Source organism: Polypterus senegalus, chromosome 1 (genome assembly GCF_016835505.1).
Source record: "Polypterus senegalus isolate Bchr_013 chromosome 1, ASM1683550v1, whole genome shotgun sequence".
NCBI lineage: Eukaryota > Metazoa > Chordata > Cladistia > Polypteriformes > Polypteridae > Polypterus > Polypterus senegalus.
This window is the reverse complement of record NC_053154.1, coordinates 58214364-58240445: the sequence shown is the minus strand read 5'-3', so window position 1 is coordinate 58240445 and position 26082 is coordinate 58214364. Positions and strand designations below refer to the sequence as shown.

General features: G+C 39.0%; 1 protein-coding gene across 3 annotated transcripts in view; it reads left to right on the top strand.

Annotated features, from left to right (window-relative positions):
- The window catches only part of mpped2a (metallophosphoesterase domain containing 2a), a 267488-nt gene that overhangs the window by 46321 nt on the left and 195085 nt on the right, over window positions 1–26082 (top strand). The gene's annotated exons all lie outside the window — the stretch shown is intronic.

Genomic DNA, 26082 nt, shown 5'->3' with positions numbered 1-26082 from the left:
TGAGTAACAGTGATATACTGGTGAGAAGAAGGAATATGCACTTAAGTATGGATTTAGAAATCACCATGGTTCTGATAAGTTTTGATCAGTTATAATTACTGTGCAATTATTGTTTACAGTGTTAGATGTTATAAGCCCTGTAACTGAAGACCTATCCAGATCTGGATTTAAAAGACAATTAAAGTCTCTGTCCATTATAATTTTATGAGGATTCACATTAGGAATGGATGCAGATACGTTTTGGATGAAGTCTCTATCATCCATATTGGGTCTGTAGATATTTATCAAAATCACTTTCTCAAATTCACAAATACTACATCTGATACTACAAATGAAATTGTTCTATAAATTAAGATTCCCACATCTCTAGTTTTCTTTGTATAGCTGGAGTGGAATATTTGGCCAGTCCAATATCTTTGCCACCAAAACCAGCCTTGCTTATTAAGAAAGTCTCAAGTCTCCTGTAAAAATACTCTCTTGGCGTTTAGACCTGTTAGATGAGAAAATACTTTCTACCTCTTTAATTTGTGATTGAGACCTTTGACATTCCAGCTCACAAAGTTCACTGTTTGGTCATAGACTCATTGCTTCTGAACTTTTGTTGTCATTTTGTAGTCTTAAATTAAGGCATTACATTATTGCATATGATAGCTTTAACTCTAATTTCCAATTTTGCCAGGAGTTATAGCTATGCAGTCTATTGTTGTGTTGACACTTATACTTGTGGGGGTAAAAAGGATAGATTAGAAATAGCTTGCTCTCTTTTTCTCCCCCACCCCTCCATTTTGCCAACCCAAGTCAGGCTAGACCACACTTCACAAAGTCCCAGTCCTCTGAAATGCCTAGATACAGAGCAGGTCCAGAGCAAAACAAGCCCCCCAGCAGCGGTGTAAAAGAATAACAGTAGAGATATCTATTGGCAATACAGTCCAAATACTTTTCAGTCTAGAATATAATTTTAAACAGTCCCGAAAGAGCAAACCCAAGGAATGATGGTAAATAGTACCCGTGGAGAGGCAGATAACGTGTGATAGTAAAATCCTAATACAGTAAACCAAGGGCATATGTTAATATAATTGTACTTAAAATGTAAAAGTAGCCAAGGAGGTAACAATGTATAATTGCAGCAAGGATCCCATTGCAAATGGACCAAATTGCAGGTAAAAATTTCTTTACTTTGCCAGGACATGATGTGACTCGCAAGTGTCAGGATCAGTTTTCTTAGCACTTTTTCTGCTTCAACTGGAAGAACTAAAAATGTAGAATTTACCTTGACTATCCACTCCCAATTTAGCAGATTACAAGAGGCTGTATGTGATTTCGGCGTTTCGGCACATTTAGCAGCTGTTGAAGGTGAGAAATCGTGGAAAATTGGAATGTGGTTATCTCTACTAATAAAAGGCAAAGCCCTCACTGACTCATCACTTATTCTCCAACTTCCCATGTAGGTAAAAGGCTGAAATTTTGCAGGCTTATTCCTTACAGCTTACTTCCAAAATTAAGCAGGTTTCATTTAGAAATTCTACACGTAACGGTCGACAACGGTTGACCAATGTCCGCCATGTTGAACTTTCTTATTTATGGCCCCATCTTCACAAAATTTGATAGCGGCTTCCCTGCGCTAACCGAAACCGATGTACATACTTATTTCAGTGGTATGACGCCACTGTCAGCCGCCATATTGAACTTTCCAATGTCACTAATTTTCCAACTTCCCGTGTAGGTAGAGGGCTGAAATTTGGCAGGCTCATTCCTTACAGCTTATTTACAAAAGTTAAGCAGGTTTCATTTCAAAATTCTACGCGTAACAGTCATAACGGTTGACAACGTCCGCCATGTTAAACTTTCTTATTTATGGCCCCATCTTCACGAAATTTGGTAGGCGGCTTCCCTGCGCTAACCGAAACTGAAGTACATACTTATTTCGGTGGTATGACACCACTGTCGGCCGCCATATCGAACTTTCCAACAGTCTTTGTTACTTATGGGCCCATCTTCAAGAAATTTGGTACGCGGGTTCCCAGCGATAACTGAATCCTACTTCCGTACATATATATGTCCATAGCCTGCAGCTCGGTCGCCGTGTGAGGTGGCGTTGGGTCCCCCATCCCCATGTTGTTGGCTGCCTGCCTATATAAGGCCGTCTGTCGCTCCAGTCTCTTCATTTTCTTCCTTGCTTTGCCACGGGATTCACATCTCCCTGCTGATAACTGCAGCCTTTTTATTTAATCCACGGCTTTTCTGCTGTTTTATTGTTCATTTATTACGATTATAGTTATTGTGTAGGTATTTTAGACTTACTTTACATTGTTCAGGTACCCATTTCCTTTATCGTACCAATCGTGCCCCCATTAACATGTCTATCGAGGTGATCAACATTGATCAAAGAACTGTCACTTACTGAGTGGTTTCCATGCCCGTGGATGCCGCCTGCTTTTTCCATTCTCTGTGTTACGTACTGCACAGCCATATCAGGCTCACTCTTGATATCCGGAGGAACATTGTGTCTTATGTATTGAATGACTGGGACAGGTTCAAGGTGTGGACTGATGACAGTACAGGAGATAATTAGACTACACAGGAGCACTATAAGAGTGAAATGCTTAAGTCCTTCACCTATGGTTCTGCATGTGAGTTGATGGCTGCCATTATAAAGTGTACCGAAATGACCAAATATTTTACACCTTTGGACAACTGCCAACGCCTCCTAAACATCCTAGAGTCACAGGTGACTACTGATTTAAGTAGTGGACACTTTGATGTTTATGAATGTTTAAACTCTCAAAAGCTTAATGCGAAGTTATCGATGAAAACAGTTTTATGCTTACAACACTTGACAGATGTCGAATGTCACTTCAACACAACAAGTCCTTCAAATACTGTCATAATTGAAACAAACCATGAAACTCAAACCGATTATGACAGCAGCAATCCAAGCTGTGAGATTTAAGGCAAGATTGCTTTTCACATGGCCAACTGTACGTTGCATGCTCAAGAGTAAGCTCAGCGCACAACTTGGTCATATTACAACCGAAGGCCGAAACTGACAACATGGTATACAAAGAGATCCTTAACAAATAATTATTGGTATATTTTCCCTCAGTTTTAAAAGATTTACTTTTCTTCTTTAATAAAAATTTAAAGGCAGTACTTTGCCGCTGCGAAGCGCGGGTATTGTGCTAGTTTTCAAATATAATCTTGTTTGTCTAAGAAGCGACATTAAATTTACTTCAGGTTGTAATTTGTTGAAACGTACAAAAAGGCTTCTAATTTTTGAGATGTTTGGTCCATGTATGTGGTAAGCTGCTAATATCTTTCTGATGTAAAGTCCTCTCCCATTATTTTAGAAAATAATAATAATAATACATTTATTTGTAGGCGCCTTTCTAAACACTCAAGGACACCGAACAATAGACAAAACACAGATTATAAACAAAAGTAAGATACAAAAGTTAAAATCAGACAGAGCAATTGTAATCAAAGAAAAAGCAGTCTTAAACAAATGAGTTTTAAGTTTATATTTGAAAAGTGAAAATGATTCAGTATTTCTAAGCTCAGATGATAAGTGAGTTCCAAAGCTGGGGAGCAGAGCAACTGAATGGAACTGGATATTCTGTGATCTGGAGGGATAAAAGCTAGTATGTGGTAATCTACTGGACCTAAGCTGGATCCTAAGAGTAGCAACAACAAGTCTGTAGTCAGAATTCACAAACTGGGCACTTCTGTAGACCCTGCAGTTTTGCAACTGCCCACGAGGATGTGATCGATCTCCTTCACTGCACCACCAGTATTGGAGTACCAAGTCCAACGATGCGTTTCAGGGCGCTGGAACCAGGATCCAGTGATTCGCAGCCCCAACCTTTTGCAAAGTCAAGGAACATGGAGCCACTTTCACCACAGTCACCAAACCCATGGGGACCGAGACAATTCTCATAGCCATCACTGTCAGTGCCAGTGGCTGCACTGAAGTCACCCATGACCACCGAGCGAAGCTGCAAATAAGATGTCTCCCTTGACAAGACATCACTCACTGCAGTCGGAGCATACACTGAGACGACAGACAAGGCACCCAGAGAGTGCCGTAATCTGAGTCCCTTAATACGCTCGTTGAAAGGAGTGACGTCGGACATCATTGGAAGAAGCCAATCTGCTACAGCAACAGCTACTTCCTGAGTATGACAGCCATCAGACCGACCAGACCAATAAAAGGTGTATCCACCTACAGAGATCTGGCCAGTCCCTGGTCTGCGCACCTCAGAGAGTGCCGCCACAGAAAATGCAGAGTTTACGCAGCTCCTCCGACAGCAGAGGAAGACGATCATCCTGCCGGAGAGATGAGACGTTCCATGCACCCACCCGTATGGGCCGCCTCAAATTGGTACCCGAGTGCAGTCGTGCAGTGGGCGACGTCTCAGCACCCCACCAGTTTTGATCACCAACAGACCTGACCCTATTGGCTCTCCAACAGTTTTGACTCTTCCGGGGATGGGGCTTCCGTGGGCTTTCCCCATCACCTTCATGATGCGAGCAGCCTTCCTATGGGCGGCTGCAGCAAAGCTACTCCCACGGAGAGCAAAAAGGAGTCCTTTCTGTAGTCTCGGAGCTTTCTGAAGTTTTTTTTTTACGGTGGCTGCAGTGCCAATCTTGCCACCAACCCCCATGATTTCCCTGCAAGTTGGAGGACCGCTTTCAGGGCCAGATGCAGTTTAACGTCATACCCAGGACAGACACACCTGGTAAAGATGAATAAAAAGGATTAAATAATGTCACCATTTGGTGAATTACCTCAGTCTCTCACTGAAAAAGGTACAGAAAAATCCATACTTCAATTGAAATTAATTTATTCTGAGAAAAATAATCCCCATTCAGGAAATATTTTTTAACAAAACCATATGTGCAATGATTATTGGCACCCCTATTTTTATGAACAATAAGTATAACTGAAGCACTTTTTATAAGTGCCTTTTTAAGTTGATCAGAGTGTAGCAACTTTCAAGCTGTATATTATGACTTCCTTTTTCACTGAGGTATAAATATGATGTAGTGCAGAGACCAAATTCCCTTATTCATTCATCAACTTGGGAAAAATAAGAGAACACACATTTCAAATAACAGAAATGTGTGTTGACCTTCACAAGTAACTATAATAAAATTTCTGCTCACCTGAAAATGCCCATATCTACAGGTAGGGCAACAACTTAAAAGTTCAAATGGAATTGTTACTAAGTTGTCTGGAAGAAGACCTAAGTTAATTTTGCCCACATGCACAGTGAGCAGGATGTTAAAAGGGGTAGAAAAATCCACAAGGATCACAGTTGGAAAATACAGATCAAAAGTATCATCTTGGGTCAACAGATATCCAAGTATACCATCAAATGCCATCTCCATGCCAGTGGATTATTTAGAAGGCGTGCCATAAAAATCCCTTCCTGTCATTTAATCACAAAATAATGGCCTGAAGTCTGCTAAACGCTACTGGAACTTAAATTGGAACCATGTTCTATGGACAGACAAAAAGAAAATTTGAACTTTTTGGCAACAAAAACTCACCGTGGGTTTGTTGTAAAAAGATGGATGTCAGTGTCAACGTCAAATTATTTATAGAGCACATTTAAAACAACATTAGTAATGCTGTAGCCAAAGTGCTTTACAATAAAATATACAGTAAAGAGAAATAAAGTAAATAAAGTACAATAAAACACAATACAAACATCAGTAAATCGAAACAAACAAATGACTATGAGGAAGGAACCATCTGTATCACAGAAGGTCACTGAAAGCTAGAAAATAGAAATTCATCTTCAATCTAGTTTTTAAACAGTTCAGTTGAGGGTGTCTCCTTAATGTAATTGGTAAAGAATTCTGTAGACGAGGTGCAGCAGCTGCAAAAGCACTATCTCTCTTAGTTAAGCATTTAGTACAAGGGACAACAAGAGACAATTGACTGGTAGATCTAAGCTCTCTGGATTGCTGGTGTATAACACAATTCAGATAAATAGGTGGAAACATACCCATGTATTGATTTAAAAACCAGCAGCAAAATTTTAAAATCAATTCTAAAACTTAATAATAGGCAGCTAGTGTAAAGAGGCTAAAATTGGAGATACAGAATCAAACTTTCTTGCCCCGACCAAAAAACAGCAACCTGTGTATTTGGGATTTGTTGATCTTAGAATGCAACAAGTTACAGTAATCATGCTGAGAAAAGATAAAAGCAAGAGTAACTTTCTCAACATCTCTAGGAGATAAAAAGACTTTACTCTGGCTAAAAGACAAACCTGGAAAAATTAGCTCTTCACCACAGAATTTGTTTCTCAAAAGAGAGCTTAATATCAAAAACCTCAAGATTCCGAACATGAGGTTTGCAAAAGTCTGCGAAAGAACAAAGGAGCTCAATACCAATTTGAGCTTTGGCAGAAGGACTAGCTATCAGCATTTCCATTTTATTTTAGTTAAGATTGAGAAAATTGTCAGCCATCTAGGATCCTAGTTCTACAAATCAATTGTGCAGCCAATACATTGCAGATTACACACAGGAATATTGACCTGTATGCCATCAGCATAACAATGAAAATAAATATTAAACATCCTGAAAATAGCTCCTATAGGATGAAGATGGATAGAAAATAAAATAAGACCCACAATGGATTCCTGAGGAACTCCACATTTAACAAGAGCAGTAGATGAAAAAGAGGAATTGATAGTCACTGAAAGTGTCTACCAGTAGGATATGACTTGAACCAGTTAAGAGCAGCCCCTTTAAGCTCCAATAGATGCTCAAGCCACTACAGCAAGACCTCATGATCAATAGTGTCAAAAGCAGCAGAAAGGTCTAGGAGGACAAGCTGCCCCACCTGAGTCAGTAATAAGAGAGATGTCATTAAATACTTTCAGGAGGACTGTCTCAACACCATGATAATGCCTACAGCCAGATTGGTAGATCTCAAATTATTGGAGTTAGGATGATAAATCAATTGATTTATACAGAAATACATAAACATACCACACTGTTTATTAAACATACATACAAATTAACTTTTTTTTAATGAAAATTCAAAGCATTTCAGGTCAAATTGCAAATAAACTGTTAAAAAATGAAGGGATCACTTAAATCACACACAGACTCTCAATGAATGATATATTCAAGTGGAAAATCTTTACTGAGTAATATTATGTAACTCGTTGGGAACAAAATGATGTAACAACAGTCAATAGAACGCAAAATCACTAACCCATTGAGATCTGGATTCAACATCACACCAAAAATTGAAATTGTAGGCTGATCCAGCTTCATCATGGCAACTCATAATGTGACTCAGTAGTGTGTTTGGCCCCCACATGCCTATTTGGACTCCTGACAATGCCTGGACATTCATTTTGAAATGATGGAAGATGGTGTCCAAGGGATCTCCTCACAAGCCTGGATCAAGGCATCAGAAGGTCCTGCACAGTCTGTGGCACTACTTGGATGGCATTTGATGCACTGATGCATAATGTCCCAGAGGTTCTCAGTTAGATTCAGGTCTGGGGAATGTTCAGGCCAGTCGGTGGCATCAGTATCTTCGTCATCCAGGAATACCTAGACACTCTGGCCACATGAGGTGCATTGTCCTGCACCAGGAGAATCCCAGGGCCAACTGCACAAGCATAAGGTCTGACATTGACTCTGAGGATTTCACTCCAGTACCTAACAGCAGTCTGCGTAGCCTAGCATGTGCAAGGTCTGTGCAGCCCTCCCAGGTATGCCTTCTCAGGTTATCACTGACCCACACCAAACAGATCATGCTGGATGATGTTGCAGGCTGCACAACATTCACCATGGTGTCTCCAATCTCTTTCAAGTCTGTCACATGTGCTCAGTGTCACATGTCACTTTTGTATTCTCTGGCGTATGTTAGTTAACCTGCAGTGTGATGGGTGGTAAGAACCGGTCCCACTAGAGGATGTGGGCCCCCATGCCACCCTCATGGAGTCAGTTCTTGACAGTTTGGTTAGAAACATACACACCAGTAGCCAGATGGAGTTTATTTTGCAGGACTCTTGCAGTGCTCCTCGTACTTCTCCTTGCACAAAGCAGCAGATACTGGTCCTGCTGCTGGGTTGATTCCCTTCTACGGACCTGTCCAGATCTTCTTGTGTAACAGCCTATCTCCTGGTATCTCCTCCATGCTCTTGAAGCTGTGCTGAGAGACACACCAAACCTTTTTTTGATGGCACATATGGCTGTGCCATCCTGGAGGAGCTGGACTACATGTGTAATCTCAATTGGTTGCAGGTAGAACCTTATGTTACCAGTAGCGACATGGACACTAGCAAATTACAAAACTAGAGAAGAATCAGTCCAGAAGGATAAGGAGAGAGCAATTGTCTATGGCTACCACCTGCAAAAACATCACCTTGTTGGAGGTTGTATTGCTGTTGCCTGTCCAGTGCACCTGTTGTCACTTTCATTTGTACCAAAGCAGGTGAAATTGGTTCACAATTGCTTATGCTTCCTAACTGGGCAGATTGATAACTCTGAAGCTTAACTGATTTGGTGTTAGACAGTGATGATTAAGTTGTAAATGATGCAACATACAGTATCATATGTTATCTTTTATTCCAGTTTTTAGCATATTCTGTTTTTTCACAGAATCCCAATATTTTATATTGCATTTTTATATTTACCTTAAAATTAATTAATGTACTGTAAAACCATTTGCTGATTGTTTCCATGCAATAATTTCATTCTCACACCAGCCTTAACCTCTGTGCACGCAAGTTTCCACTCAGTTTTGCAAATTGACAGCACCCAGTGTCAAAGCAGTGCTACTGTTCCTATGTGGTTTCCCATTCTTTTTTAGATTCACATCCCTGATGCGGCTTTATCAAATACACTAAAATTAACCGCATATTGTTTATTAATTTGAGGCATCTGATTTTAATCTACCTGTAACAATGAAATGGTCCACAGAATGGCCAAACTATTCCAAATACCATTGCTAATTTAGGTTTGTTACTCTCAGTGCACCACTCGGAGTATTTTAACTCACTGTATCGGAGTGTAGAATTACAGATGTACAGCAGCTGATCGGAAAGCTCTACGGTGGGCTGTGTTATCAGAATACAGCATCTACCCTGGAGAACATATATAATATGCTGCTTCAGCCATGCGTTCAGTCTGTTTGAACTTCTTCAATTCGGAAAACACTTCAGAGCATTTCCTGCACGAACCTCGAGGTTCAGAAAGAGTTTCATCCCAAGAGCTATAAACGTACTCAATCAGTCCATCAAGTGCTCCCAGTAGAATTGTTTGTACAGTGTGAGCCAAAATGAAGTACCACATGTTTCAAGTGACCCCTGCACAAGGAGCGTGTTATAATTTGGTGTGCCATTGCTGAATTTGGCATTGTAGGCCCTTACTTTTTTGAGGAGGGGGGAGCTATATTCACCGTCACTTCAAAACATTACATTGAAATGCTAGAGAACTTGGTCTCGTCCGATGCGAGAGCTGGACGTCTGAAGTGGAGCTCCGCTAGCAGTGGTGTTATTTTTCATATTATTTGCTTATTATCCTGAGATATCCTGTATTTATTCAACCCGAGAGGGACTGCTACAGTATATGTAAGCACATATAAACATGGATAGCAAGAAGGGGGGGTTCGAAAAAATCGAAAACTAAAGCTACATCCAAGCTGCGATCAGCAAGCCCCAGTTCAAGATACGGCCTTTCAAAAACAGACCTGGATCAGATGGGCGAAAGCACAGACTCCTCGGGACCACGGTCATCACCGGCTGAGAGAGAAAAGGGGAGCGAAGGTGCGATCGTGAGTGCAGATCTGGATAGCTCGCCGATTGAAGAAGATCACCTGAAACTGGAAAGGGCCTTGAAGTCCGCGACTTCAATTACGCAATTACGCGATCCTGGAGCAGTGGGGACACCGGCTACAGCAAAGTCTGCTGCTTCATCTACGGTACAAGAAAGCACAATTGAACTATATGAACTGAAGGTGTTGCTCGCTGAGCTCACGCAAGATATAAAGAAAAGCGAGAAGGCTAATGAGAAAGCAACGGCAAAGGCACATGAGAGACTGAAACAGGAATTGAAACAGGAGATGAAACAGGCCAATGAATGGCTGCGATAGGAATTCCAACAGGCAAATCAAAGGCTGCGATAGGAATTCCAACAGGGAAATGAAAGGCTGCGACAGGAATTCCAACAGGCAAATGAAAGGCTGCGTCAAGAGGTGCAACTTGAGCTTCGACAGGTGCTGGGTAAAATTGAAGAGCGCATTCAGGAAAACTCGGTTAAACTGAGCACGCTTACTGATCAATTGGAGGATTTCAAGGAGACATTCACGAATCGGATTGAAATGGCCGAACATTTAGCTGCCAGTGCCGAGGAAAGAGCAGTAAATGTCAGTTCAATGCAAAAACTCGGAGAAAAACTTGGAGACAGACTGGCTGCTTTAGAAGATGGGAGTAGAAGGTATAATGTCAGAATTGAAGGTCTGCCGGAGAATCGAGAAAGTTCAAACCCTGTGAAATTCGCAGCTGAACTTTTTTCTAAAATAATCGGGGACGACTTTAAAGCAGAATCTGAGATAGCAGCGGCTTACCGCGTACGCTGATCAAACACCGTCAGACCCTGACCAAGATCTTTTATAGTTCGTTTTGAACGATTATCATTTAAGCTAGAGGTGATGGCACTCCTCAGAAACAAGGAAGATATTATATATGAAAATAACCACATTCTTATCTTCCCTGACTTCTCTCCAGCAACAGCTACTAAACGTGCAGCTTTCTATAATATTAAACAGCGGCTACAGCAAGCCAGTGTCAAATACAGCCTCCTGTATCCGGCAAAACTGAAAGTGGAATGGCAGGGTCAATTCTATGTCTTCGCTAGCAAGGAAGAAGCAGAAAAGGAATTAAGAAAGCTGATCCCGGGACTATTCTGATACATAATAGTGAGTCATGGCGGTTAATGATAAAGCAAAGATTAATAATCTTTTGTCTGATCTATTCGTTTTAAAATACGGGTTTTTATCAGCATATATTCTCATTATTACTTAGTATTACTAGGGCGCTATCTATTTATGTTTTATTGTGCTTAATTATTCTTTTTCCTCCTTTTTTTTCTTTTCTAATTATTTCATCTCTACCCTAAACGAGACTGTTCAATATCATACCCTTGGTTTACTGTTATTGCTATTACTGCATTAAGACTTGTTATGCTTCTTCTGGACACTTTTTTAACACCATCCCCCGGGTTTATTATCTGGGTGTATCATCTTAATGCACTAAAATTGCTGAAGACTATATATATATTTTACGTGCAAAAGTCCTTTTTTTTTTTAGAGATATCTCTATCTTTTAATCCTAAAGCACCGCTGCATGGGAGCTTGTTTTGCTTTGGACGTACTCTGTCTCTGGGTATGTCAGAGGACTGGGACTGTGTGAAGTGGGTTTTAGCCTCACTTGGGAGGCAAAAAGGAGGGTGGGGGGTTAAGAGGGGGAGAGAAAGAGAGCAGGCCTGATCTATACCTAATCTATCCTCTCAATCTTTATAATTATAATAAGACTATAAAATGACATCAAAAACTCAGAATCAGTGTCTCCATGATGGGACAGTTAACTTCGTAAGCTGGAATGTTAAAGGCCTGAATCACGAATTAAAGAGAAAGTACTCTCTCACCTAACAGGTCTAAATGCTAAAATAGTATTTTTACAGGAAACCCACTTAATAAGCAAGGATCAGTTCCGCTGCAAAAAGACTGGACTGGCCAAATGTTCCATTCTAGTTTTACAAAGAAAACTAGAGGTGTGGGAATTATCATACATAGAACAGTACCATTTGTAGCATCAGATGTAGTATTGGATCCTGAAGGGAGATATGTAATGGTCATGGGAGACTTATCTAACTGTAAAATGATTTTGATAAATGTTTATGCACCTAATGTTGATGATAAGGAATTTATACAAAATTTATTTGCATCCATTCCCAATCTGAACACTCATAAAGTTATAATGGCTGGGGACTTTAATTGTGTTCTAAATCCACTTTTAGATAGGACTTCCTCCACAGGGGGAACGGCATCTAATACCGCAAAAATAATTACAAAGTTTATAACTGATCACAACTTATCAGACCCCTGGAGGTTTTTAAACCCAAATTCAAGAACATATTCTTTCTACTCACCAGTACATCATTGCTACTCAAGGATTGATTACTTCTTTATAGACAATAACTTCTTGCCTAAGATTAAATCTTGCAAATACGATGCTATTGTTATTTCTGACCATGCACCTATGAACTTGGAGCTAAAATTACTAAGCCCCATACACTCACCCGCAGATGGCCTCAACCCGCTTCTATTAGCTGACGAGAATTGTACTGAATTTATATCCAAACAAATCAAATTCTTTCTAGAGACAAATACATCCCCGAGATCTCTGCAGGAATACTCTGGGAAACTCTTAAGGCCTTCTTAAGAGGACAGATTATCTCATATCTTTCCCACAGAAATAAATCCGAGGCCAAGAAAGTAGCAGAGATAAAAAGCGAAATTACTAAAATAGATGAAGAACATGCCAGACTACCAAGCGAGACTCTACATAGGAGGAGGCAGGCTCTACATTCAGAATTAAACCTCTTGACAACTAAAGAAACTGAACAACTAATTTACAAATCCAGACATCATTACTATGAACATGGGGAGAAAGCTAATAAGCTTTTAGCTCAACAAATTCACAAGCAAGAAGTGCGCAACGCAATCTCGGTAATCACTACTACGAACGGAGATAAAATCATCGAACACAAAAATATAATGCACACTTTCAGAGACTACTATAAATCCCTATATACTACTGAGTTTAAAGAAGACAATACACAATCTAATGCATTTCTGGATACATTACAGATACCACAAATAGACGCTTTAGTGTGGAGGAACTTGATAAACCTCTGGCATTATCAGAATTACTAGATGCTATAAAGTCACTCCAAGGTGGAAAGCAGCAGGCCCTGATGGCTACCCTGCAGAATTTTACAAGAAATTCTCGCTCAGCTAGCTCCCTCCTATTAGCAACATTTACAGAAGCCAGAGATAACCAATCTCTTCCACAAACCTTTCGCCAAGCACTAATCACTGTCTTTCCAAAACAAAATAAGGACTTATTACAATGTGCATCATACAGACCAATTTCACTTCTGAATAACGACGTTAAAATACTCTCTAAAATCATAGCCAGAAGGATGGAGAAAGTGCTCCCTCGTAATATCACAAGACCAAACTGGATTTATTAGGGGCCGCACTTATCTTCAAATCTTCGCCTGTTTAATGTAATATACTCACCAACTAAATCAAACACCCCAGAAATATTATTATCATTGGATGCAGAAAAAGCATTCGACATGATTGAATCGAAATACCTTTTACTACATTGGAGAAGTTTGGGTTTGGCCCAACATTTGTGCATGGATTAAATTACTGTATACTAACCCAGAAGCTTCAGTTTGCATCAACAACATTTGCTCAGACTACTTTAAACTAGAACGTGGCACTAGACAAGGATGCCCCTTGTCACCGCTGTTTGCAATTGCCATTGAACCACTGGCAATACATTGTCGAAATACTGATCAGATAAAGGGGATTAGCAGAGAAGGACTGGAACAGAAAATCTCATTATATGCAGATGACATGGTACTGTATATATCAGACCCAGAAAATTCTGTGCCTGCAGTCTTAGCAGCACTCACAGAATTTCAAAAGATCTCTGGTCTCAGAATTAATCTGAATAAAAGTGTACTCTTTCCAGTGAATTCTCAAGCATATAATATTAGATTAGATACCCTACCTTTTATCATTGCAGAACAGTTTAAATACCTAGGGTAAACATCACAAGTAAACATAAAGCTCTATATCAACAAAATTTCGCTGTCTGCATGGAAAAAATTAAACAAGACTTGCATAGATGGTCAACCATTCATCTCACACTAGCTGGAAGAATTAACACTGTTATGATGAATATTCTTCCTAAACTCCTTTTTTTATTTCAAAACATCCCAATATACATTAATAAATCATTTTTAAGCAATTAGATTCAACAATAACCTCATTTATTTGGAATTCAAAACATCCACGCATCAAAAGAGCGACCTTACAAAGACAAAAGGCAGAAGGCGACATGGCTCTACCTAACTTCCAGTTTTATTACTGGGCAGCAAATATACAGGCAATAAGAACCTGGACATAAATAGAAGAACATACACAGGCTTGGACCACAATAGAAGTAAAATCCTGCAGTACTACTTTGTAGGGCTGGGCGATTTTGCCTAAAAAAAAAATCTTCGATTTTTAAAGAAAAATTCGAGTTTTGATTCGATTTTCGATTTTTTTTTCCAATGCACTTAAAAAATGGCTGCAGACATCAGATATCGTGTCAAAAGTGCAACTTTATTGCTATGATTGTCCTCAAGAGTTAAAATGCGTACAATCCCAAAACAAAAAGTAAATGAGGCTCTGTCATTCAACAATTTCAAGCTTTAACCCAGGTTTAAGCAAAAGTGCAACAGCTTCACAGTAGCTTAAATTTTCTGTTCAAGAAATCCAATAATTACAAATGTTGTAACATATAACATTACAATTAAAAAAAAAAAAAAAACTCTTCTCAGTATAGTGAGAATATAAAAAATGAAACATGCCTGTGGCAGACATATAGCCTGCTCAAAGAATGAACAAATGTAAACTTTTCTCTATAACAACAAAACACGTGCTTGTTAGATCTCTGAAACATTGTGCATGCTCATTCTAAACATTTTTTGCAAGAAAGATGAGCCTGTCCACAACCTCTGGCTTAAGGCAGGCCCGGTTGCAGGTAACTATTCCCCCACCCACACTAAATACCCTCTCTGAAGGGGCACTAGTGGCTGGAATAGAAAGATATTTTTTAGCCAGTAAGCTTAGCCTTGGAAAGTTGGGCTGATGCAGCTTCCACAATTCAAGAGGATCTGTGTCTGGCTCTATGTCTGAAATAAGGAAATACGTTGCAAGCTCAGTCTCAATTTTTGTTTTCTCAGATTGTGGGTGTGGATGGTGCACTGTTTTTAAAGAAGGCACCCAGAGTCATTTTCTTTTTTGGTGGGGTGTTCTCTTGAACAGCTGAGGGACCAGCTTCCTCTGTGGTAGAGTTGCAGAGAGCAGAGATCTCAGACACTGCTCTTTTTTTGACAACTTCCAGTTTGCTTGCATCAATGTAGGTTGTACAGAACCTCGGGTCTAAAAGTGTGGCCATGTCCAAAAGTTCCTCTTTCTCCAAATCACAGTATTTACTTTCTAGGTAACGCATGATATTAGCTTTGATTGTTTTTGTTAGCTCCAAATCTTCCTCCTCTGGCAGGAGGAGACTTGTTTTAAACAAATGCAGCACTGGTTTGATGCATGACACACTGACATATGATTCCCCTGACAGTGCATCAGTGAAGTCCTGAAGAGGTTTTACTGCTTTGTTGGTGGCTTCTAATACTTCCAAATCTTGCCACGTGGGAACAAGATGACGCATTTTCTTGTCCGCACCCAGGACACGAGTTATTGCCTTCTCTTGTTTAAGAAAGAGCTCAATCATCTTTTGACGAGACCCCCAACGTGTTGGGGATTCTGAGATCCAAAGATGCTGGGGAAGTCCAAGCTCAGCCTGCACCTCTGTCATGTCTCGCCTTTTTTTCCAGCTGTAGGAGAAGGCTGATACAGCTTTTTTGCAGACCCCTATGGCCTGATCGATCCTTGGATCCTTCACACCATTCTCTGTAATAAATGTGAAAAGATATTTAGTATATTTTTTGTCACTCCAAGCTTAAACTATATATTTGATTATGTGAGTTTTCAAAATTGTTTTGTACTTTTATCACAATTTTAATAGCTGTAACACAGTTTAATACATAATGTATAATGAATGCAGATTAAGGAAAAGTCAGGTTTATTTATGTAACCCAGTCTATGTGTGTAAACCAGTTGAAATATATACCATGTTCTGGCTATTAAATTATAAGCAAACAGTACTTTACAATGTGCAAGTATGTGCACCTATTTATTCTTACACCAACTCTTACCTATAGCGTTGTGGAGTCTGTGGCCAAAACACTGCAAGCTGGGCCAGTTGTTGTCCTTAAGGGCTTTTATGATGTTGGTGCCACTATCAGTTGTCATGCAGACGAGTCGTTCCTCCGAAAGTCCCCAGGAGCTGAGAGCGTCTTTTAAGCCATGGGCAATTATGTCACCAGTGTGGTTGTCGGGGAAATACGCTGTCTGAAGGCAGATGCTGCGCAGAGTCCAACTAGTGTTGATGTAGTGAACCGTCAGACTCGGATATGGCTGCATTGTCCGGCTGGACCACAGGTCCTTTGTGGCTGAGTAAAACTGCATCTCCTCCAGCTCACTCCGAATCTTTTCCTGAGTTGTATTGTACAGGTGAGGCAGCGCTACATCGGCGAAATACTTGCGACTGGGGACAACGTACCTCGCATCTAATACTTTCAGCATGTGATTAAAGCCTTGCTTTTCGGCAGAATAACTTGGCAGCATGTCTGTGGCAATATAAAACGTGACCGCCTCTGTAATCGCTTTCCATCGCTCTCCGTTCTTATCATAAGGTACACAGTTTGTAAAGCTCTCTGGAAGTGTAGTTTGCTTTTTAGCAGGTGTGCTAGAGGAGCCGTTTTCGCTACGGAGTCGGCTGCACTTCTCCCATTCTTCGGGATGTTCATTCCTCAGGTGCTGGAAAAGATTTGTTGTACTGCTGCTTCCAGTAGCAACAGCTGACCTCAAAACCTCAAGGACGTTATTCACCATAAAATCACCACTATTCCCCTTGAAATGGCCGAATAAGTCATACGAACGTTCAGTTTTGGAAGAGTGGATCGCTATTGATGGCCACCATCTTGAAGACGTTATTTTTAAAACACGGTGGTAAAAAAAATCAGATTTTTTTTTTTTCTCATTTGAAATGCGGTAATTCTTTTTGGCTCACCCTGTACTTAGAGTTACAATTACCTCACTGTAAACTTGCACTGCAGTTGTAATACTGCACAACCTGAGCCACCTTATGAACCTTTTGAACTATCAGCACTATATGTACATGTATATTGTACTTATGCTTCATATTGTATCTTTTTCCTTAGTACTATTATTATTATTTTTTTTTTTTTATGGAGGATTTGCTTATTGAATTTAATTGTACCATGCAATAACAATAAAGGAATTCAATTCCATTCAATAGAAGAGGGTGCGTATTTACAGATGAGGATGACTGGATTCTAAGTCGATTTAGATTTCCAAAAACTGTACTATGTATATTACATTGTACAGATGCATTTTTAAATTAATTTAAATAATGTATACTCTTAATAATAAAACGTGTTGGGCATGGTGACATTCTTAGCTTACAGCTGGCTTTATATTTATTGCAGAGCTCATTGCGTGGTGATTGGTTATGTAGAGAAAGAAAAGGAAGGACAGGAATTGGGGGCTAGTACATTTCAAAAGAGACAGTACTGCTGCATTAAATTATTTCCTCAACACATCCAAGCTCTCAGTGCTGAGTAAGGTCCTTGCTAGGGTCATCCTCAATAGGATCCATGATCACTTGCTCACCTATTAGCGACTGGAACAATCTTGTTTTACGCCTAAGAATTCTACCATCGACCGCATCCTGGCGCTGAGGGTTCTCATGGAGCGCAAACGCGAATATTGGCAGAGTTTCTTTGCAGGCTTTGTCAATTTTCACAAAGCAATCGACTCAGTTGATCAAGCTGCCCTGTGGGACATCCTGAGGGTTCATGGGATCCCCTCAAGGTTGCTGGATATCATGGCTGGCCTGTACACTGGTACTGTGAGTACTGTGCAGAGTGGAGGCAGGACCTCTGTGTTTTTCCTAGTTGATTCTGGGGTTCGTCAGGGGTGTGTTCTTGCTCCTAATCTGTTCAATGCTTGTATGGACTATGTGTTGGGCAAGGTCGTGGGGTCCAGTGGCTGTGGGGCATCTGTTGGTGAAGAAAGATTCATGGATCTTGACTTTTCTGACGATGCTGTGATCTTCGCGGAGTCAATGGAGGTTCTGATTGGGGCGCCGAGAGACTGATTGAGGAGTCTGAGTGTCTGGGCTTGCGAATGTCCTGGATAAAAACAAGATCCTGGCCTTTAGTGACCTCTTGGGCACAGCCATCAGCAGTGTGTCTGTTTGCGGACAGAGTGTTGACCTTGTTAAGAGGTTTACTTACCTTGGCAGTGACATTTATGTCTCTGGTGACTCTTCCTATGAAGTCAGTAGGCGGATTGGGAGAGCATGGGGGGTCATGACGTTGCTGGAAAGGGGTGTGTGGCGCTCCCAATATCTACGCAAAAGGACGAAGGTCCAAGTCTTTAGAGTCCTGGTGCTTCCTGTCTTGCTATTTGGTTGCGAGACATGGATGCTATCCAGTGACCTTAGATGAAGACTGGACTCCTTTGGTACTGTGTCTCTTCGGAAAATCCTTGGGTACTGTTGGTTTGACTTTGGGTTGAATGAGCGTTTGCTCATGGAGTCCTGAATGAGGCACATTACCTGCATTGTGAGGGAGCGTCAGTTACGGCATTACAGCCATGTTGCGTGTTTCCCCGAGAGAGAGTGATCCGGCTTGTAAGATCCTCACTGTTGGTGACCCGAGTGGCTGGACCAGGCCAGGGGGTCGCCCACGTAACACCTGCCTACGACAGATAGAGGGTCATTTCCCGAGGGTGGGACTTGGCCGCGTGTCTGCCTGGGTAGGTTGCAAATCAGGATCCGGAGTTGTTTCGCCGTATAGTGGGTGCGGCAACACAATGCATCAGTGCATGCTCTCCAACTTGACTTGATTTGACTTGACTTACAATTGCTTGAACAAACAACAAAAAACTTTGATTTTATACAGCTCCCAGTATTCATGAAGGTCAGTTTTCGTAATCATAGTATACCCTTCCCAAGACATCATGCTTCTAATTTTTAAGAATTAAAAGAACCAACAGAAAGAGAAGAATGTTAAGGTAGACAAAAAGTAAGTGACATAAATGGTTTCAATGATCTCCACCTCTTTAATGTGGCATATTTTGCTAGTATTTAAGGGTCAGTTTGCAAAGAAATATCCGCACTTTAAATTATCATGGAACATTAGTTCACAGGCTATTTTAGAACATATACTATTTTTTAATCTTGTTATTTTTATACTAGTTTTAAAAATAGTTGTATTGAATTTTAGTGTTTTGTTTTTTAATCAATAGCCAGACATCAGGTTAATAAATGAGTATTTGTAAGTGGGCAGTGAAGCCTCTGCATTTATGATGTCTTGCCAGTGCTGTCAGCATTCTTAAATTGGAAATTGACACATTTGTGGAATAGATTGCTTTAGAATAAAATGAGCAAAGTGGCAGTACGGGCAGAATTTGTGTCAATATTAAAATTCCTAATAATATACCATTTCTGTTTTGATAAATATGCTAAATAGTCAAAAATAAAATAATTGACTTAATTAATAGAACTACAAAATACTTATTCTCATGGGTGAATATTTATTATTTTCTTAATGTTGTCCCAAAGTTAAGTTATTCCTATACCATTTAAAATTTTATGACAAATTGCTGGCAAAAGTGCCTTTTAATGATTTATCAGATCATCAAATGAAGTACTTTGTTTATTTGTTCAGAAATGTCACTTTCAGTGTAAAAGTAAAACTTAATGTCCAGGCAGTTAATGCCACTTTCTAGTAAACATAATGCACCTGATTAGAGTGAAGTAGACAGCCTAATTAGCTTCCATTATTAACAGTTGCTGTCTAAATGTAATGAAATGCAAGCCAGCTGTTTTGATTTACATTCAATGTTAATAACTAGTAACCCCAAAGAAAAGTTTTTATCTGAATCCCATTCACTTTTAAATTATTGCTTCAATTACAAATTAGAACATTAGAACACTCTAGACGAGAACAGGCCATTCAGCCCAACAAAGCTCGCCAGTCCTATCCACTTATTTCTTCCAAAAAACCATCAAGTCGAGTTTTGAAAGTCCCTAACGTCTTACTGTCAACCACACTACTTGGTAGCTTATTCCAAGTGTCTATCGTTCTTTGTGTAAAGAAAAACTTCCTAATTTTTGTGCGAAATTTACCCGTAAAAAGTTTCCAACTGAGTCCCCCGTGTTCTTGATGAACTCATTTTAAAATAACAGTTTCAATCCACTGTACTAATTCCCTTCATCATTTTAAACACCTCAATCATGTCACCTCTTAATCTTATTTTGTTTAAACTGAATAGGATCAGCTCTATTAATCTTTCCTCAATTCAACCCCTGTAGCCCTGGAATCAGCCTAGTCGCTTTTCTCTGGACCTTTTCTAGCGCTGCTATGTCCTTTTTGTAGCCTGGAGAGCAAAACTGCACACAGTACTCAAGATGAGGCCTCACCAGTGCATTATAAAGCTGGAGCATAACCTCCTTGGCCTTGTACTCCACACATCGTGCTATATATCCTAACATTCTGATAGCCTTCTTAATGGCTTCTGAACACTGTTGGTAGGTTGATAGCTTAGAGTCCTCTATGTCTTCTAAATCCTTCTCATATGGTGTACTCTTGATTTTACCACCACCCATTGGGTATTCAAACCTAACATTTTTACTTCCCATGTGTAATACTTTACTTTGAATTGCATTAAATTTCATCTGCCACAAATCTGCCCAAGCCTGTATGCTATCAAAGTCCTTCTGAAATGATATATTGGATTCCAAATTATCTGCTAAGCCACCTATCTTGGTATCATCTGCAAACTTACCCAGCTTGTTACTTATATTCCTATATAAATCATTTCTATATATTAAAAAATAGCGGCCCTATCACTGACCCCTGTGGAACACCACTCTTAACATCGGCCAGTTCTGATGAGGTTCAATTCTGCACCCATCTAAAAACATCACCCTGAACTCCCACTTCTTTTAGTTTGATGCCCTACCTCTCATGTGGCACCTTTATCAAATGCTTTCTGAAAAGTCCAGATAAATATTATGATATGCTCCACTTTGATCGTATGCTTTTGTTACCTTCTCATAGAATTCCAGCATGTTAGTAAAACATGACCTCCCTCTTCTGAACTTCTGAACCCATGCTGACTGTTCAGAATAACTCCTGTTCTTGCCATGTGTTGCTCAATCTTATCCTTAATAATTCCTTCCATTAATTTTCCTGTGATGCACGTTAACCTTACTGGCCTATAGTTGTTTGGATCTGCCCTGTCTCCCTTTTTATATAATGGGATGATATTTGCCATTTTCCAGTCCTTCGGAATATCTCCAGTACGTAGTGACTTCCTAATGGTCTAAGCATTTAAAAGTAAAGCTTTTCCAATGTAGAAACAGTGTAAGCATACCTTCACATGAGGTGAATGAAGTTTGATATAAGCTCTTCACTCATACTGGTACTGTATTAGTTTCTCAAGTTTCAAGTGAGTGATATATAATGAGTCATTTTTGAATATTTTGATCAACTTTATGGACACATAAAAGCCAAAATAATTTTGACCCTGTCTCTATACTTTATATGTAACACACTTAAACACACACACAAACATTAAACTTTTTATTTATTTATTTACACATATATATAAAGTTAGGTCCATAAATATTTGGACAGAGACGACTTTTTTCTAATTTTGGCTCTGTACATTACCACAATGCATTTTAAATGAAACAACTCGGATGCGGTTGAAGTACAGACTTTCAGCTTTAATTCAGTGGGTTGAACAAAAAGATTGCATAAAAATGTGAGGCAACTAAAGCATTTTTTTTTTAAACACAATCCCTTCATTTCAGGGGCAAAAAAGTAATTGGACAATTGACTCAAAGGCTATTTCATGGGCAGGTTTGGGCAAGTCCGTCGTTATGTCATTGTCAATTAAGCAGATAAAAGGCCTGGAGTTGATTTGAGGTGTGGTGCTTGCACGTGGAAGATTTTGCTGTGAACCGACAACATGCGGTCAAAGGAGCTCTCCATGCAAGTGAAAGAAGCCATCCTTAAGCTGCGAAAACAGAAAAAACCCATCTGAGAAATTGCTACAATATTACGAGTGGCAAAATCTATAGTTTGGTACATCCTGAGAAAGAAAGCAAGCACTGGTGAACTCAGCAACGCAAAAAGACCTGGATGTCCATGGAAGACAACAGTGGTGGATGATCAGAGAATCATTTCCATGAATTTTCCTTATTTTGAAGGGGGTTATCTTCACAAGAGCCAACCAAGTGAACAACACTCTCCAGGGGGTAGCCGTATCGATATCCAAGTCTACCATAAAGAGAAGACTGCATGAAAGTAAATACAGAGGGTGCACTGCAAGGTACAAGCCACTCATAAACCTTAAGAATAGAAAGGCTAGATTGGATTTTGCTAAAGAACATCTAAAAAAGCCAGCACCGTTCTGGAAAAACATTCTTTGGACAGATGAAACCAAGATCAACCTCTGCCAGAATGATGGCAAGAAAAATGTATGGAGAAGGCGTGGAACAGCTCATTATCCAAAGCATACCACATTATCTGTAAAACGGTGGAGGCAGTGTGATGGCTTGGGCATGCATGGCTGCCAGTGGCACTGGGACACTAGTGTTTATTGATGATGTGACACAGGACAGAAGCAGCCGAATGAATTCTGAGGTGTTCAGAGACATACTGTCTGCTCAAATCCAGCTAAATGCAGTCAAATTGATTGGGCGGCGTTTCATGATACAGATGGACAATGACCCAAAACGTACTCCCAAAGCAACCCAGGAGTTTATTAAAGCAAAGAAGTGGAAAATTATTGAATGGCCTAGTCAGTCACCTGATCTTAACCCAATTGAGCATGCATTTGACTTGTTGAAGACTAAACTTCAGACAGAAAGGCCCCCAAACTGACAGCAACTGAAAGCCGCTGCAGTAAAGGCCCGACAGAGCATTAAAAAGGAGGAAAGCACCTGGTGATGTCCATGAGTTCAAGACTTCAGGCTGTCATTGCCAGCAAAGGGTTTTCAACCAAGTATTGGAAATGAACATTTTATTTCCAGTTATTTAATTTGTCCAATTACTTTTGAACCCCTGAAATAAAGGGATTATGTTAAAATATGCTTTAGTTCCTTCACATTTTTAGGCACTCTTTTTGTTCAACCCACTGAATTAAAGTTGAAAGTCTGCACTTCAACTGCATCTGAGTTGCTTCATTTAAAATTCATTGTGGTAATGTACAGAACCAAAATTAGAAAAAAGTTGTCTCTGTCCAAATATTTATGGACCTAACTGTACATACATACATACATACATACATACATACATACAGTACATACAATCTTTCCCTTTCTACAGAAATTAATGAACAAGGCCACCCAGTATCCTCAATTTCACATCCAGTAGTATGCATGGAATCCAAGTTGAGTGAAATCATTGCTGGTTTCAATCTTGAAGTGAATTGAGTTAATGTATTTAATCGCTTTGAATTTTTGAAGGTGCAATACTGAAAATGAGTTCTCTATGGTTTATGTTTGTTTACTTTCGCTTGGTGCTCCTGTTCTTATTCTACTGTTCTTTACTTCAACTGGCTGCAAAATAATCCTCACATTGCACTATATACAGCTTGTAAAAAAAAAAAGTAATTAGTTTTTCACTACAGTTCACCTAACATGACCACTCATTTAAGTGAGAAAAAGTGAGAAATTTAGCAACAGCAATCCTTAAATATGACATGTTCCATCTGACGTTTTTGGCAAGTTATTTAGTGGTGTAAATCTGACCAGCCTTTAGGCAATTAAAGGATCCCCTGTATATTATTTATTTATTTTTCTAGGCAAGCAAAGAGTACTTTGTTGCCATCTCCATCAATAACAACTGAAAATGACTGACAAATGTCAGACTTCCCTTTATTGAGTTTTGCAGTCTTGTACTCTCCTTTTTTTAATGCTATTTCCACTGTTGTGGATATAAGGCTGTCCCCGGACTCTTTAATCTTGAGATGGCTGTGTGCGAGACAGTAAATGCATGCATCCCAACTGCTTAGGCAAATGAGTTATATGAGTGAATTCTATATATATATATAAAATGAATGTACGTTGGGGTTGGCACCCTGCCCAGGATTGGTTCCTGCCTTGTGCCCTGTGTTGGCTGGGATTGGCTCCAGCAGACCCCCGTGACCCTATTCGGATTCAGCGGGTTAGACAATGGATGGATGGATGGATGTACGTTGTTTTAAATTTAATTTTAATTTCCCAGACTCTAGCTCCCACCCACGCATGGTTGTTGACTGCCTGCAATACTGAAAATTAGTGCTGTCTGGCAAGCAATTGCATTGGGTCCTGTGAGTCCTGCAGTGTCGACCCCTACCTAGAAGCATAAGATAACCACAATTGAGCGAATATGTCAATTTTGTTTATGTTCTTCTTTATTTACATTTAAAAACTGCTTCATTTTGTACTATCTATATATATATATATATATATATATATATATATATATATATATATATATATATACACCCCAATTTAAAATTTTAAATATTTCAAATAAAAAAAAAATATATAGTACATCCATCCATTTTCCAACCCGCTATATCCTAACTACAGGGTCACAGAGGTTCTATTATATTTTTAGTAGTACATACAGTATATTATATAGTACATAATTAGTATATATATATATATATATATATATATATATATTTTTTTGTCTGTTTATTTGTGGGTTTGTTTCCCAACCATTTAAAACAGTTTGCATCTATATAAAGGAAAAGATACAGTACAGAGTTTTTTGTTGTTTTTTTTTTTTTTTGAGATTTTATTTTGTATTAATGCTTACTATATTTATGTGGGTCTGAACAAATAATGTACTTTGTGTTCCCCTATAAAAATCGAAAGCTTTAAGAAATTAGTTTTAGATTTAAGATTTTAGAATTAAAATGATATTTTATTTATTTGGACTTGACCGACAAATTTAGTGTGTTCTCCTATAAAACTTGAAAGCTTTTGACTGGTCAGAATTAAGACCATTTTTATTTTTAATTACCTATTTTATTAACCAAAGAATTTAGTTGTGCATTTTGTTTCTGTTCTCATGTAAAACACTTGAAGCTTTTGAATGGTCAGAATTAAGATCTTAGTTTATTATACAGTGTATTTACAGTACCTCTTTTATTTATTTGAAATATAGTTGTATAATGTTCTATAGCACATGCGTCATCTTCAGCTTCTGACAGAAAATTTATAATATTTAAACTAAAATTAACCTTATGATATCTTCCATCTCACTTAAGAGTAAAAAGTAAAAGCTTGACAATAATAGTGATTTGATTTTTATCGTGATATATATTGATATTAACTGATATGAAAAAAATATTGTGATAAGATTTTTTTTCCATATCGCCCAGCCCTACTAATGCTGTTTAAAGCATTGTACATCTGAGGTCACTTGCTGTGCAGGTCTGGCTGCCTGCAAACTTGTGGTAATGGTAACAAAATAGTGCCATCAATAGCAAAAACAAAGTAGCATCCCAAGCGATGTGATACATTTTCAAATAATAGATTATTGAACATTGGATAGAATTATTAACCCCCAAAAATTCTCAATATCTGAAAATAAATTATATAAAAATGAATATGATAAAACTAATCCTGGCAAAAAAACAGTGCCTGGAGAGTAAAAGTACCCATTACTTTTACTTACTACTATAGTCATTTTAAGCTAATTAAATCTTATTGTTCCCTGTTTTGTTGTCTGTATGTTTGCTGCATTACACCATATGATGTGGCAGCAGCACCTATGAAATTAATATTGCAACAGAGCATTTATCAGAGTAACATATAATGTAAATGTAATTATAGCACAAATATTTACAGAAACATATACTGTTTATTGCAAAAATGTCTTCTTGTATTGGAAAGGTGTTATTAACACTAGATTGTAGTTTACAGTTCATAGCATCTAATTTTACCTCTTAATAATAGATTAATTTTACCTTATAGAAGAGAACTTGATGTTGTTTGAACCTATCACTCAATAAAGTCCCAAATCAAACCAAAGTACTATATTACATG